Source organism: Pan paniscus, chromosome 5 (assembly GCF_029289425.2).
Source record: "Pan paniscus chromosome 5, NHGRI_mPanPan1-v2.0_pri, whole genome shotgun sequence".
Lineage (NCBI taxonomy): Eukaryota > Metazoa > Chordata > Mammalia > Primates > Hominidae > Pan > Pan paniscus.
Genome location: NC_073254.2, coordinates 147384991 through 147401126, shown reverse-complemented (window position 1 = coordinate 147401126; position 16136 = coordinate 147384991). Strand labels below are relative to the sequence as shown.

The 16136-nt window shown below is 39.5% G+C and overlaps 1 protein-coding gene across 1 annotated transcript in view; it reads right to left on the bottom strand.

Moving 5' to 3' along the window:
- Positions 1-16136, bottom strand: part of LOC129398111 (uncharacterized) — a 75800-nt gene that overhangs the window by 14004 nt on the left and 45660 nt on the right. The gene's annotated exons all lie outside the window — the stretch shown is intronic.

Genomic DNA, 16136 nt, shown 5'->3' with positions numbered 1-16136 from the left:
GCTTGAGCCATTTGGGCATGGTATAGAACTGCAAACTGTTTCAAGGGTGACTAACCCCTGATTCTAGTATGAGGAAATTAAACTTATACTCAAAATGGATGCCAAGGCAACATAAAATTATAAAAATTCACTACACCCAGGCTTTGACATGCCCCAGTCTCTGATCTAGAAGAAAACAGCTCATCTTTAGTCACACTAATTAAAACCCTGGTGACACTGCCAACCCCAGGAAAAAAAATAAAAATAAAACATCTAATTCAGAAACCCAAAATAATCGGAGGATGAAGAAATTTCTCTAGATTCATTGAAATGAATAAGAAGATTAGCAATTTCTTTAATAAACTAAGATGTTCAAAAAGATGTTATGCCCAACCATCAGGAAGTAAAAGGCCTCATTTATTTTGACAACTATTTATCAAGCACCTGTATGTGTCAGGCACTGTTCTAAGGTCTTGAGAGACATGACCATGAACAAAACTGCTCAGATACCTTCCCTTGCTGCTTATTTTCTACCAGAAGAGGGACTGAAAACAATACATAAATAAAAGATATAGAATGTCAGATGGTATGTTGGAAAATGAAACAGAAAGAGATAGGGTATGCTGGGGTGAGGATTCCATTTAAAGAGTGATTAGAGAGGACTCCCTCACTGAGAAGAGGATATTTGGGCAAAGACCAGGAGGAGGTGAGGAAGTAAACTCTTTTGGTATCTGTGGAAGAGTGCCCTAGGCCAAGGGTGTCCAATCTTTTGGCTTCCCTGGGCCACACTGGAAGAACTGTCTTGGGCCACAGAAAATACATGAACACTAATGATAGCTGATGAGCTAAAAATAAAAGTCACCAAAAAAAAATCTCATAATGTTTTAAGAAAGTTTATGAATTTGTGTTGGGCTGCATTGAAAGTCATCCTGGGCCACATGCAGCCCACGGACCATGGGTTAGACAAGCTTGTTTTAGACAGAGGAAATAGCAAGTTAAAACAACCTGAGACAGCAATGTGCCTAGTGTCTCAGAGGCACAGCAAAGACTCCAGTGTGGCAAAGGGTAAGCAAGAGAGACAGAAATAGAAGCGAAACTTGAAAGGTAATACGGAACCAAGTTGTGTAGGGCCTTGTAGGATGTTTTAAGGACGTATGCTTGCACCCTGAGTAAAATAGCCATTTCAGGGTTTTAAGCAAAGACATGGCATGATCTCACACAGGTTTTAAAGTGATTACTCTGCCATGTTGATAATTTTTTTTAAAAATCTAAACATATAATTTTTGTCTGCCTCTTAAGCCAGAAGTTTATAAAAATACTATATATCAGTTGAAAAAATAAATGCCTTGTCCTTAGTGTGCAAAAATGTGACTAATTCATCCTCATTTGGGCATGTGGAAAAAAAATGGTACAAGTTGGAACTGACCCATCTATCCTCTGTAACCCTGCCACCCATACAACCAGTTGTACACACTAAGGAAACAGTTGGTCAGGATTAGGAAGGTAGAACAATAGGAAGGTGTGGGTGGTAGATGCTTCTCATCTCAAGTGCAAGTTCAACTACTGATCTGTCCTCCTTCTCCTACTCAGATGAATACCAGCTTCCTCTCGAGTACATTGATGACATTTTTATCAATAAAAAATAAAACTTCTTTATTTCAATTACTTTCTCTAAAAAATATTGCTTCAGTCATCAGAATAAAATGCAAAAATCCCAACTTTGACATCCAAGGCTTCATCAATACAGCTCTGTTCTTTCCCACATTTTTTATCTTTCCTTAACACAGACCATGGGCTTCGGCCCAACTGAACTGCTATTTTCTACTTCTTTGCTCATGCTTTTGCTCCACTTAAAAGGCTTCCTGGCTCCCATTTCCTCTGGTCTAAATCACACCCAAAATGAGGAAACAAAATACATTTGAAAGAGCAAGAACTTAGAATGAGAAGCCTTGAGATACTAATTGTTTGGGATGTTTGTTTGTTTGTTTGTTTTGAGATGGAGTTTCACTCTTGTTGCCCAGGCGGGAGTGCAATGGCACCATCTCGGCTCACTGCAATCTCTGCCTCCTGGGTTCAAGCGATTCTCCTGCCTCAGCCTCCTGAGTAGCTGGGACTACAGGCATGCGCCATCACGCCCGGCTGATTTTGTATTTTTAGTAGAGACAGGGTTTCTCCAGGTTGTTCAGGCTGGTCTCGAACTCCTGACCTCAGGTGATTTACCAGCCACCTTGGCCTCTCAAAGTGCTGGGATTACGGGTGTGAGCCACTGCACCCGGCCGAGATACTAACTGTTAAGTGTGAGTCACATCACTTGAACTTTCTCAGCCTCTTTCCTTATGTGCTACTACCTACCTTGTGGAATTCGTTATACATCAAATAGATGATATAAGTGAAAGAACCCATAGATTGAAAAAAGAAACTACACTAGTTTAAATATTTATTCATTAAAAGGGAAAAGTTTGAAAATAAGTATAGGTTATGTCAGACAATATTCAGGAATAAGAAGGCATGGTGATAAGTGCTGTCAGGAAAGAGGATGAGGGCTCCTGGAGTCTCTTATCCAATTGTACTTGGTTGTAGGGTAGAAAGAAAGAAATCAGGCCTGCCCCTAACATTTGTGGGGCTTAGGGCAATAGTACAAAAAGAGACCCATATTCTATATGTCACCATCATAGCAACAAAATTGCAAAATACACTATGGTTTTTATATGACTGAAAGTATGCAAAATACCAAATTTGACTGAATTCAATTACTGTTACACATATCAGGGTGTTTTGTTGATAGACAGGTGATGTGATGAGTAACACAATAAAGATAAATTTAATGAATAAATTATCATACATTTTATAACATTTATTTTTTATATCTTTAGCAAAACCACTAATGATGTGCTATACGTGTAAAATACACACAAATTTTTGAAGACTCACTACCAATAAATGAGAATGTAAAATATCTCATTAATCACTTCTGTATTGTTTAGATATTGATATAATTTTTGTATATATTACATTAAATACAATATATTATTTAAATTATATACATATAGCCCTCATTTACTTTCACATTTTAGATAAAACTACTCACCAAGCAGTCTAAAGCGAATTTTAGCTATTACCCCTTCTGATTTTATTTCTGAGTCAGGAGACATAATAGAACATTTCTTGTAATCATTGTTCTTTCCATCCTTTTTTTGACTGGACATTAGAACATGTCAGGGGCGAGGGCTGTAGCTCAAGAACCTGCATAGGCCTAGGTTCAGTTGAAGTTCACCATTGGCTATGCTGTCTTCTGATTTCTCCCTTTTTCTTTAGAGTCACTATGAGGCAGATTTTTAGACTGGGCAGGCTGATTGGTGGGGAGGACTCTGAATTGAAATGGGCTCTGTGAACAGGAAGAGAATGCAGCACCTTGAACCAGGCACAATCTCAGAGACCCCAGAAAATCACACCCAGAAAAATCTTCCTCCGGAAACTTGGAATACTGGAAAGAATTTCCTCCTAAAATAATGTCACATTAGGTAATGGACAGCAGCATTCAAATCACTTCCCATAAAACCATATTGCATGTTTTATGGAAGTCCTTGAGTATATTATAAAATCAGGGACATCAGAGCTCCCAGAAACAATCTTGAAACTGAAGAGGAAGCAGGACGCAGTGGCTCACGCCTGTAATCCCAGCACTTTGGGAGGCCGAGGCAGGGAGTTCAAGACCGGCCTGGCCAAGATGGTGAAATCCTGTCTCTACTAAAAATACAAAAATTAGCTGGGCTTGGTGGCGGGCGCCTGTATCCCAGCTACTCGGGAGGCTGAGGCAAGAGAATCACTGGAACCCAGGAGGCGGAGGTGCAGTGAGCCGAGATTACGCCACTACACTCTAGCCTGGGCAACAGAGCGAGACTCCATCTCAAAAAAAAAAAAAGAAAGAAAGAAAGAAATTGAAGAGGAATTGTAAATGGCTCATATTCTATCAGACAGAGCCTATATCTTTAATCATACCACTGGTATGAATTATTGTCTGGTCAACTCAAGCAGAGGAAGTGAGATGGTTTAAATCTGTGTCCTTGTCCAAATCTCATGTCAAATTGTTATCCCCAATATTGGAGGTGGGGCCGGGTGAGACGTGATTGGATCATTGAGGTGGATCCTTCCTGAATGGTTTAGCACCATTCTCTTGGTGCTGTTCTCATGATAGAGTTCTTGAGAGAGATGGCTGTTTAAAAGTGTGTAGCACCACCCCACTGTCTCTCTTCCTCCTGCTCCAGCCATGTAAGATGTGCCTGCTTCCCCACTCACCTTCTGCCATGATTGTAAGTTTTCTGAGGCCTCCACAGAAGCCAAGGAGAAGCTGCTATGTTTCTTGTACAGTCTGCAGAATGGTGAGCCAATTAAACCTCTTTTCTTTATAAATTACCTAGTCTCGGGTATTTATAGCAATGTAAGAATGAACTAATACAGGTAACAAATTCAGATAAGTATGGCTTAAAAATTCTGAATCTTTGTCTTTTTAATATGAATTATTTAGACTGAGGAAATAACCCAAGGATTTAGAATACTCAGGATGTTTGGGCATAGGATAGGGGTTGGGGGTTGATCACAGGGGTGGGTAAAGTAAATTTCCTTCCTGCTAGAAGGAGAGTTTGAAGAAAGGTATTGAGGCATCTGTACAGGGTGTTCCCTTCTCAAGGAACAGGCTGGGAAGCAGGGAGAGTCAGGGTCAGCAGATGCTTCTCAGCATGGCCTGGAGTAGAACAAGCATAACACTGAGTGGGTGAAATGAAAATGGTAACAGGAGAAAAGAAGGCAGGAAACCCTCTTGCTTTTTTTGTCTCCCTCCTCTTCCGTTTTACCCCATAACACACACACTCTGTGAGGGAGGTATGTCCTGATAAAGAGTTTAAACACCAGGGTTGTACCCAGGATACAGTGTTGTTCTCATCCACAGAGATAAACAGGTGAGAGGACCTCCATTGTCCTTAAGAAAGCAGTAATGAGATACTTGACAGAAAGCTGATGGTAGAATGCATAAACACCCTCACAGAGGATGACCAAAAACATGTAAAGCTGAGGTGCAAAAAGGCAAGAACTATTAATAAGCCATGAGGCCAAGCAGCCAAAGATATAACAGATACAGGAAAAAAAAAAAAAAGAAAATCAACTTTATAAAAGAATATTGTTTGGCCAAGTGGGGAGAAACAAATAAACAATATAATTGGTCTTCTAACAGATGGGATGCAACACTCCCCTTTCTGAGCTATTAAATTTGATTTGTAGCTCTAGGCAGGTAGAAATAAAAATGAGAGGAAAAGGATCAGATCTGGAAGTCCTTTAGAACCTCATCCCAATTGGGGTTAAATGTAACAAAAACATTATTATTGGTATCAGGACCCAAATTGATGTGAACTTAGAGAAAGGCAGGGCAGTCTTCCTCCTTAAAATATTTTATATTTTTAAATTCGTGTTATACTGTCTATAACAGTCAAAGTTAGGCTGGGCACAGTGGCTCATGCCTGTAATCCCAGCGCTTTGGGAGGCAGAGGCAGGCGGATCATCTGAGGTTGGGAGTTCAAGACCAGCCTGACCAACGTGGAGAAACCCCGTGTCTTCTAAAAATACAAAATTAGCTGGGCATGGTGGCGGGAACCTGTAATCCAAGCTACTCAGGAGGCTGAGGCAGGAGAATCTCTTGAACCCGGGAGGTGGAGGTTGTATTGAGCCGAGATCGTGCCATTGCACTCCAGCCTGGGCAACAAGAGTGAAAAAAAAGGCCAGGCCCGGTGGCTCATGCCTGTAATCCCAGCACTTTGGGAGGCCAAGGCGGGTGGATTGCCTGAGGTCAAGAGTTCGAGATTAGTCTGGCCAACATGGTGAAACACTCTCTCTACTAAAAATACAAAAAAATTAGCCAGGCATGGTGGCATGCACCTGTAATCCCAGCTACTCGGGAGACTGAGGCAGGGGAATTGCTTGAACCAAGGAGGTAGAGGTTGCGGTGAGCCGAGATCGTGCCACTGCACTCCAGTCTGGGAGACAGAGCGAGAACCCATCTCAAAAAAAAATGAAAACAAAATAAAAAACAAACAAAAAAACAGTCAAAGTTAGCCTGTTCATCACCCTTCTTTCTGTAGGGCAAAGATGCAGAAATACGTTATTTGCCTTTTTTTATTATTTATTCAACCAATATTCGTTGGCCTTTTTCTTCTAGTTAGATCACCATGAAAAATTAGAACAAAACTTTTTTAACCTTTGAACTCATCTTTTTAAATCACATAATATAAAAATAATTCATCTAATTAAACATATTTAAAAGAGATATTTGCATGAGCTAGTAACTTTTGGATATGGAGAATGTTTATTTTGGTTTTGGTTTTGTTTTTGTCCAGTCCAACAGAGCAATTTGGAAAGCTATGCTATAAGCACTTACAAGATCATGTTTTGGAAAAAAAGTTACTTGATAATAGACAAACTGTTTGTGAAAGTGTTACCAGAAAGAGGTCCCAATCCAGACCTCAAGAGAGGGTTCTTGGATCTCGCACAAGAAAGAATTCAGGGCATGCTCGTAGAGTAAAGGGAAAACAAGTTGTTTAAGAAGGCAAAGGAATAAATGAGTGGCTGTTCCACAGGCAGAGCAGTGGCAAGAGCTCCTCAGCTGCCTGTACCTATTGTTACTTCTTGATTATATGCTTAAAAAAGTGTGGATTATTCATGAGTTTTCCGGGAAAGGGATGGGCAATTCCTGGAACTAAGGATTCCTCCCCTTTTAGATCATATAGGGTAACTTCCTGACTGTTGCCATGGCATTTGTAAGCTGTAATGGTGCTAGTGGGAGTGTCTTTTAGCATGCTAATGCGTTATAATTAGCACATAATGAGCAGTGAATATAAGCAGAAGTCACTTCCTCTCCATCTTGGTATTGGTTGGATGTGGTCAGCTTCTTTACCACATGCTGTTTTATCAGCAAGGTCTTTGTGATCTGCATATTGTGCTGACCTCTATTGGGATGATCAGGCCCAACACCAGGCCTTGTGGGCTACGAAGTCCGTTGGAGTCAAAGGAATGAGACAAGACAAGTTAAGAATGTGTAAAGTGTGTCCAGGGGGCCAACACTAGTATAGAGGCTGCGAAGGCCTGGAGCTCTAGAAGCCCACACTATTTATTGGTGATCAAACAAAGAAGCAGGTGGTGAGGATGTGAGGATGTGGGGGTAAACAGGTGAGGACGTGAGGACGTGGGAGTAGAAAGGTAGCAGTGCATCAAGCGCAGTTGTGACTGTTTAGTATTTTCTTTGACACAAATGTAATATGTTCTGCTACCTGAGATAATGGAGAACATGTTTATGAGCCTGGGAGAGCAAGAAGCAAGGAACGAACAAGTCTGTGCACATTCCAGTGGCCACAAGGGGTTTTATGCCCTGAGCCTTGGATTCCATCCAAGCCATGAGAGGTTTTATGCCCTGGGCTTAGATTGTAGTGCAGCAGGGCAGCCTTCCACCCTTTGGCACAGAGCTTGGTGTTCCAAAGGCCACGAGGGGGTTTAGACCCTGGACCCAGGACGTGTTCCAAGACTCTTTTACATTATGACGGACAAGCTAGTCCTGCCTCACCTCTTCTACCAACAACCTCCTATCTTATCTTATGACTAAGAATGCCTTAACCTCCTGGGAATATAGCCCAGCAGGTCAAGATGGATTTGCTTTGGTTCCAACACCTCTAACAAAAGAAGTAAAAGATGAAGCAATTAGGCCATCTGGACATCACCAGAAGGAGGTCAGAGTTTCATCATTTTGAATAAAGTATTTTGAATCTGTATTCAAAAGTAAAGTATTTTGAATCTGAATTTTCTACCTGACTGAGATATAACTTTATAACTATAAACGATTATTTTTAATTTGAAGAAACTATACCTCATTATATAGTCATTGATTTTCATTACACAAAAAATAAAAACATGTATTAAAAATATGTAAATAATTGGCCAGGCGCAGTGGCTCACACTTGTAATCCCAATACTTTGGGAGGATGAGGTGGGCGGATCACAAGGTCAGGAGATCAAGACCATCCTGGCTAACATGGTGAAACCGTGTCTCTACTAAAAATACAAAAATTTAGCCAGGCGTGGTGGTGGACACCTTTAGTCCCAGCTACTTGGGAGGCTGAGGCAGGAGAATGGTGTGAACCCAGGAGGCAGAGCTTGCAGTGAGCCGAGATCGCGCCACAGCACTCCAGCCTGGGTGACAGAGAGAGACTCCGTCTCAAAAAAATAAATAAATAAAAATAAAAATATGTAAATAATTATACCAAATTGCTGTTATACCAAATTGCTGTTGGTGTGTGTGCGTTTATGTGATGAGGTATGTTCCTTCTTCTCTCCTCTGTTTTCTAAGTTTTTTTTTTATATATTTATTTATTTATGAAACAAGAGTCTCACTTGGATGCCCAGGCTGGAGTGCAGTGGCACGATCTTGGCTTGCTGCAACCTCCACCTCCTGGGTTCAAGAGATTCTCCTGCCTCAGCCTCCTGAGTAGCTGGGATTACAGGTATCTGCCACCACACCCAGCTAATTTTTGTATTTTTAGTAGAGATGGGATTTCACTATATTGACCAGGCTGGTCTTGAACTGCTGACTGCAGGTGATCCGCCTGCCTCAGCCTCCCAAAGTACTGAGATTACAGGCATGAGCCCCCACACCTGGACTGTTTTCTAAGTTTATTTAAAATTTCTTATATGATATAAATAAATTAATTTTAAAAATAAATAAATAAATAAATAATAACCCTAAGGCTATTAAAATCTCCTTGCTTGTAGTAATTTTGAAAGTTATAAAATCATTTTCAACTTCTGCAGCACTGAAGGCACTGACTTTGTGTCTTGAAAGATTCTCTTTTCTTGGCCCCCATCCCCTGCAATCTATTTTCTTTCCTTAACTTTGGTTGCTCCCATCAGGGTGCTTTTTACCTCCCTCCGATGGCCCCTTAAATGTAGGTGGCCCACAGCTTTCAGTTCTCTCTCTTCTTTCACCAAAAAAATCTCATTCATTACTGTTGCTTTTTAAACACTTTTATTCTAGTTTTTGATTTTTGATTGCCCCTTGCATGTATCCTAGACAACTTATCCTAAAGATATTTCTTCGCACTCCAGAAGCACAGGATGAAACAGTAGATCCTACAACTCAGCAAGTGCCTGACTTGAGAGTAAAGAGGATGGCAGAGGAGGAGACATGCCAGTCTTCCCATGAGAAGGGACAGGTGAAAGGAGAATTTTCACTGGTACACCAAGAAAGCAATCTCTTTCCCAGTCTCTAACTTGCCCTTAACAAGGGAGACTGAAGAGGTTGTACTCTTTGCTGCAAAGTCTTTTGTTGCCAAATCCCACCATGAGGATATCTAGTGTCATTTGTTCCTGGACATGAGCAGTCCCTATAGTAAACAATAATTAGAGCAAGAAAGGGTCTCCATAGGTACAACACCTTCATGTTTCTCATTTATCTATTTAACAAATGCTGACTGTCCTCAAAATTGTCTACAGATCCTTCAGGAAGACACATATTAAACTGGCAATTATATAGATCATTATTTAATTATAGTCAATTAAATGCTATGAAGGAAAAATATGGGATGTTGAGAGTATTTAACAGAGAACCTTACCTAATTTAGGGCACCAGGAAAGGCTTCCCTGAGAAAATGTCCTTTAATTAAAAGGTAGAGGACAAGTAGGAGTTAGGCAAAGAGATGGGAAAAGAGTCTTCTGTGGAAAGCAATTGTAAAACCCAGGGTCTATGTTAGTGAGAAGCTTGATAAGCTATAAGAACTGAAGGCATATCAGTGTGTCTGGAATTGATCAAGAAGAGGGGCTATTTTATATTATAAAATATAAGAGGGGCTATTTATATTAAGGGGGCTTATTGGTGTGCTGAGACCAGATCTTGGTAAATCCTGCTAAGAATGTTAGTCAGACTGCAATTTCATTTTGTTGTGTAGTAGCTTGCCTTAGAATCATGTTCTATGAATTTTTCCAAACGTACCCATCTTTGTATTCTAATGCAACTTAACTAAGATATTTTTGGCTGGGTGCAGTGGCTCAGGCCTGTAATCCTAGCACCTGGGGAGGCCAAGGCAGGCAGATCACCTGCAGTCAGCTCAGGACCAGCCTGGCCAACATGGCGAAACCCATCTCCACTAAAAATACAAAAATTAGCAGGCATGGTGGCATGCACCTGTAATCCCAGCTACTTAGGAGGCTGAGGCAGGAGATTTGCTTGAATCTGGGAGGCAGAGGTTGCAGTGAGCCAAGATCGCATCACTGACTTCAGCCTGGGTGACAGAGCAAGACTTGGTCTCAAAAAAAAAAAAAGATATTTTTGATCAACAAATATACAATATTTCATTTTGAGAAGGAGAAAGCCAAAAGAAATCATGTGATGAAAATATCAGATTAAAAAAATAACATTTTGCCCGGGCGCAGTGGCTCAAGCCTCTAATCCTAGCACTTTGGGAGGCCGAGGTGGGTGGATCACCTGAGGTCAGGAGTTCGAGAGAGCCTGGCCAACACGGTGAAACCCCATCCCTACTAAAAATACAAAAATATTGAGAAAAAAGAGGCTGGGCACGTTGGTCCACACCTGTAATTCTAACACTCTAAGAGGTCCAGATGGGAGGTTGACTTGAATCCAGGAGTTTAAGACCAGCCTGGGCAACATAGCGAAACCCTGTCTCTATAAAAAAGAAATGCCAAAAATTGGCCAGGCATGGTGGCATGCAACTGTGGTCCCACTACTCGGGAGGCTGAGGTGGGAGGATCGTCTGTGCTTGGGAAATTGAGCCTGCAGTGAGCCATGATTGCACCTCTACACTCCAGCCTAGGCAACAGAGCGAGACCCTGTCTCAAAAAAAAAAAAAAAAAAAAATTAGGAAAAAAAAGTATAAGAAATATATGGTATTATTCTATTTCAAAACTACATGATAGTTTATAATAGATTATGTAATTCATCTATGAACTTATAGACAATTGCACCAAATTAGCAAAAAACCAAATTTACTGAGGTAATTAAACTATTTTTTAATTAATGGCTTTATTTCCCTCTATTTATGATCTGATTTTTTTAAACATTAGTCTCTTTCAGCCTTGTTCAGGCCCCATCTGTCTGCATCTATTCTAATGTCAATCGTTTTAATAACTAATATTTTAAAGTTATGTGCTGTAATTGTTTCAATTACTTTAAAAATGAACAACACTGGAAAGCTAGACCATGTTTCTAAGTAAGGCTGCTGGTTTAACAAACTAAGTACAGCAGTTAAACTTAGTACTGTCCAGCTTTCCAGTTTCAGGATGAAATAAGGCCATTATCTTTTTAACAAGTTAGTATCTGTCACTGCATTTATCTATTATTTTATAATCTGATTGTTAAGAATGCAAAGGAAGGCCACCAATGATGGTAAAAATGTTCACAGAAAAAGTAGAACAATCATTGACCTCTACAGATGACCTCATGGTTTTTATATTCTCATATGTCCCAAATTGAACTCTATGCTATATCCTTGGGCTTGCTCAGAGATGTTTCTACTATATGCACTATTTATTCACACTGTTTCCTAAGCTAGAAGTCTTAGAGTTTCTTTTTCCAGAAACTCAAACTAGGTAAACAACTTCTAATGATGAGGCTATTAGGCCCATCTCTTTATTCTGCCCACATTAACCCACTCATTATTATCCAAACGTGGCCTTTATACATGCCATTACTTGCAAGGAAGAATCTTTATTCTTTATGTCTGACCAGCTTCTTTCATCCTTCAAGTTTCATCTTTGATGTTCAGTTCCTCCAAGAAGGTAGCATCCTGTCCTATGCTCGATCAGTGGCTCTGTCATTCTTGTGGTATTGGAATTTATTTGCATGTATGTCTGACACACTAAACTGTGAAATCCTTCAGAACAGGGAGCATATCTTCTACACATCTTTCTATCTCATCCAGCACATGAAATGTGCATCTTATAAGGCAAATATTCAAGAAATGTGAAATGAAAAAAAGAGTGAAGAAAATGCAAACAAATGGATGAATAGCAACAGAATGAAATTAAACCACTAACCTTCATGGGAGGACAGGTAAGAATTTTTAAGAGATAGGAGGTAAGAACATTTACCCATTTGAAATCTATAGAATATCTACATACATACACATATTATCTGTTTTTTATAGAAATACACTAGGTCCAAAGAAGAGTTCTTATATTTAGGAACAACTCAGGTCAATGGCAGAAAGAAGACCTGAGAGTCTTGCTTTACCAGGTGAAATCAGCCAGCCAGGTCCTGCAGGAAATATCTTCCTCCCAAAGAGGACACACCCCTTGTGCAGCAACTCAGCTGGCTTTTGGCCTGCGATAATCCTTTGTTTTTATACGTTGTTGTAATGCAGACTACCTTTCTCTATCTTTTAGCACTCTTTGCCTATACTCTGAATCATGTACCTAAGAATTGCCTGGACTTGTTCTGTATAAAACTCTGCAACTCTCATTTACCCAGGTTTAGACTCTCTGAGGTTGATACTGCCTGATTTGGAAAAATAAATTTCAATTGGTTACTGGGAGAACCTGTATCTCTACCAACACCTAGCCTGGCCTCTGTTTCCTCCTATCTAAAATAAGGCAGAATAACTCTGATGGCCCAGAAGTTTCCTTCTAGCTCTAAAATTTTGTGATTCTAATGTTAATAATGATAAAGATAAATGACAGATGATCTGTCAACTAAAATCACTAGTCTATATAATAAATAAAGGTCTCTCAGGTTGACAATGACAAAATAAGTCAAAGTGACTGTGTGAGAGAAGCCACATTGTCCTAGTGAGCCACCTAGCTTACTTAAGTGGGCAGCCATCTCAATGAGCCAGGCTTCACTGCAGAAGACTGGGCCTTTCAAATGTCTTTGAGTCAAAGTGGCAGGCAGAGCTGAAATATCCTAAATAGCTCCTGAGTCTCCTAGTCTCAGTTCTTGCAGATATAAAAATAGAATAACATTGTGTATTAGGTCTTTTATAAACCATAAACTGGAAATACCAAAACATGAGCCTCCTCCAGAGAGAAGGGGTAGGAGTTTGTCTTCCGCCTTGTGTGAGGGAGGCAGCAAGGTAACTGATACACTCATTATTTATAGCAAGGCTGTGATACCATGCTGGTAATCTGAACTGTAGGGAGGTTTTTAAAATTTCTGAATAAGTGCTGAACTATATTTAAATGATGTCAAGCATTCGAATGGGAAACAAAAACTTTATGTGATAAATGAATGGAAAAATACCTATTGGCTTGATATTATGTAGGCAAGACAGCTATATATATGATGGAATGTTACACATCCACAGAGACAACTCTTGACATGACACAGATGTAGCCTCAGGCTTTGTCAGAGGGTAACCACTAATGGGAAATTATAAGCTTTGGGAGGCAGGAAGGTGAATGGGTTGTCTGTGGATTGAGTTGCGTTGCCCTTACTCTATTGCTGTGAAGTTTCCATCTCACCTGCTAGCATACAGTCGCTCCAATGTAGCACACGCTTGTCCTGCCAATTATTCTGCATGTGAGGGGTTCTGAGACATTATATTCTTAGTCATGGAAATAGCTGCAACATTGCAAAAATTTGTTATACTCTCTACCCCACACTATAGTTCATGCCTCTGTTCCTTATTCAGTCACAGTAGAGTGTCCAGAGATTTCTTGGCCCTATAAACTGTGTGTTCTCATTCAAAGACAATTTCTGGCTTGTCTCTGTCCTCATTTCACAAACAGTATTTTGAGTTCATTTATTTTATTAGTTCTGGAGGAGAATAGGATATAAAAATCTGATATGTTAAATGAAACTCTAGAGGAAGTTTTGTTAGTACAGATTTTTAAATAATGGAAATATTACATAAGTTAGGAATAGGTTCTCCCATATATATATTTTATTAACTTCACTCTTTCTTTTACATCCTTTAAAAAATGATATGTTCAAGCTTTCCTCCCCTTTTTAATAATGCATGCCACCAACAACTTCAGAATGCAACTCATAAATATTGCTTTATTAATTTTCATTTGCCTCATATGGGAATATATTGGTTAATTGGTAACTTATAAACCCTGAAGATTAATGGTGAGGTTTTTAGTTTTTGAAAAAAACTAAAACCAAAACAAAGACAGAAATCTTATAAGAAATGCACATGGTGGAAAGAGCATGATTTTCGAAATCAGACTTCTCTAGCTTTGATCCTAATTTTGCTACTTACAAGTTCTGTGCAATAGGAATAACGACTTCACTTCTATGAATTTATTTATCATCTTTAAAATAGGAAAATACTTATAATGGAAAAATATCTTTTTGAAAATTTAAAGTGATTACATATATAGCTCATAGCACAGTGAGCCCAGACAAAGCATCAGTAAATCTTAGTTTTCCATCTACTCCTCCTTCCTTCTTCTTAGTAATAGCCTTAGATTTTGTTAAATCTTCCTTCTGCCTCGTTTATTTCTACATGAAGTAGAACAGTAACTGTTTGTAGGCTTTACCCAAGCTGGTTTAGAGCAAGGTGCAAGCAGTTGAGCCTAGAGAATATTGGGTCACCATTCTGTCAAGAACCTACCCTGTACCAGTTCACAAACAGAACTGAAGCTATTGGTTCTCACACTTGCACAGTATTGATGTGTAGCTGTACAATAAGGAAAATGAAGGTCAGCTAGATTCTCTTTACTGGGAAAATTCTCAGAGGCATTCCTCGAAAAATTGTTGTTATTCTGGTTTTCTGGGCAAGAGTTCTGCAAAGCCAGCTTTTTAAAAAATTACTTAATTATCTTGGTAAGTTAGAATCTCTTTAAAAAGTTATTTATGCAGCTTTTCTTACAATGTGTTTTTTATACAAGTTTGCCTTCAATCCAGCTTTGATCTGGAGAAGATAGACTATGAAGGGTATATTGTTTTTGCCCAAACTGATGTAACCGGCTCTGCAAGAAAAGATCAGCGTGACCATTTGGGCAGTATGTGGTGATAGCAGTAGAAAGACAGACTATTATATTAACTCCTTCTGCTGTTACCACTTTTCTTCCTGCAAGTTGGAGGGCAAGACAGGCCCAGCTTGTGTGGAAACTCAAGTAAATTCAGGAAGCAAGAGCTCCCTCTCTAACGTCACAATAAACACCCAAATTTTCTGATTGCCTCCTAAACAATAGGGAGGAGCTCTAACTAGATTTATTACATTTTTAAAATGTATTTACATCCATTTAATGAGCATAAAAAAGAAAATTATATGAATCCCAAAATATGCACGTGCAATATAAAATACATGGAGACATGATTATTTCATACTTCTCTGGTCAAATCACAGCTAACATGTGCCTAAAGGACAAGGCGTTGTAACAAGCCAGCATAAATACAAATAAACTATAAACTGGATAAAACTGGAAGACATTATGCTAAGTGAAATAAGCCAGGCACAGAAAGATAAGTACTGCATGATCTCACTTATATATTGGATCTAAAAATGTTGAACTTGCAAAAGCAGAGTGGAATGGTGGTTACTAGAGGCTGGGGGTGCAGGGGTGCAGAGATGTTGGTCAAAGGATACCAAATTTCAATTAGGAGGAATAAGCTCAAGAGATCTATTGTACAACATGTTGACTATATTAATAACAAGATATTGTATTCTTTTTTTTTTTTTTTTAGATGTAGTCTCGCTCTGTTGCCCAGGCTGGAGTGCAGTGGCACGATCTCAGCTCACTGCAAGCTCCGCCTCCCGGGTTCACGCCATTCTCCTGCCTCAGCCTCCCGAGTAGCTGGGACTACAGGCGCCTGCCACCATGCCCGGCTAATTTTTTGTATTTTTTAATAGAGACAAGGTTTTACTGTGTTAGCCAGGATGGTCTCGATCTCCTGACCTCGTGATCCACCCACCTTAGCCTCCCAAAGTGCTGGGATTACAGGCGTGAGCCACTGCGCCAGGCCAAGATATTGTATTCTTGAAAATTGCTAAGGGAATAGATTTTATGTGCTCTTATCACAAAATATACATATGAGTTAATGCATATGTTAATTAGCTTGATTTAGCCACTCCACAATGTATAAAAATCTCAAAACATCATCTTGTACATGATAATTTTTATCAATAAATAAATTGTTTAAATTGCACTGCAAAAAACAAAATAAA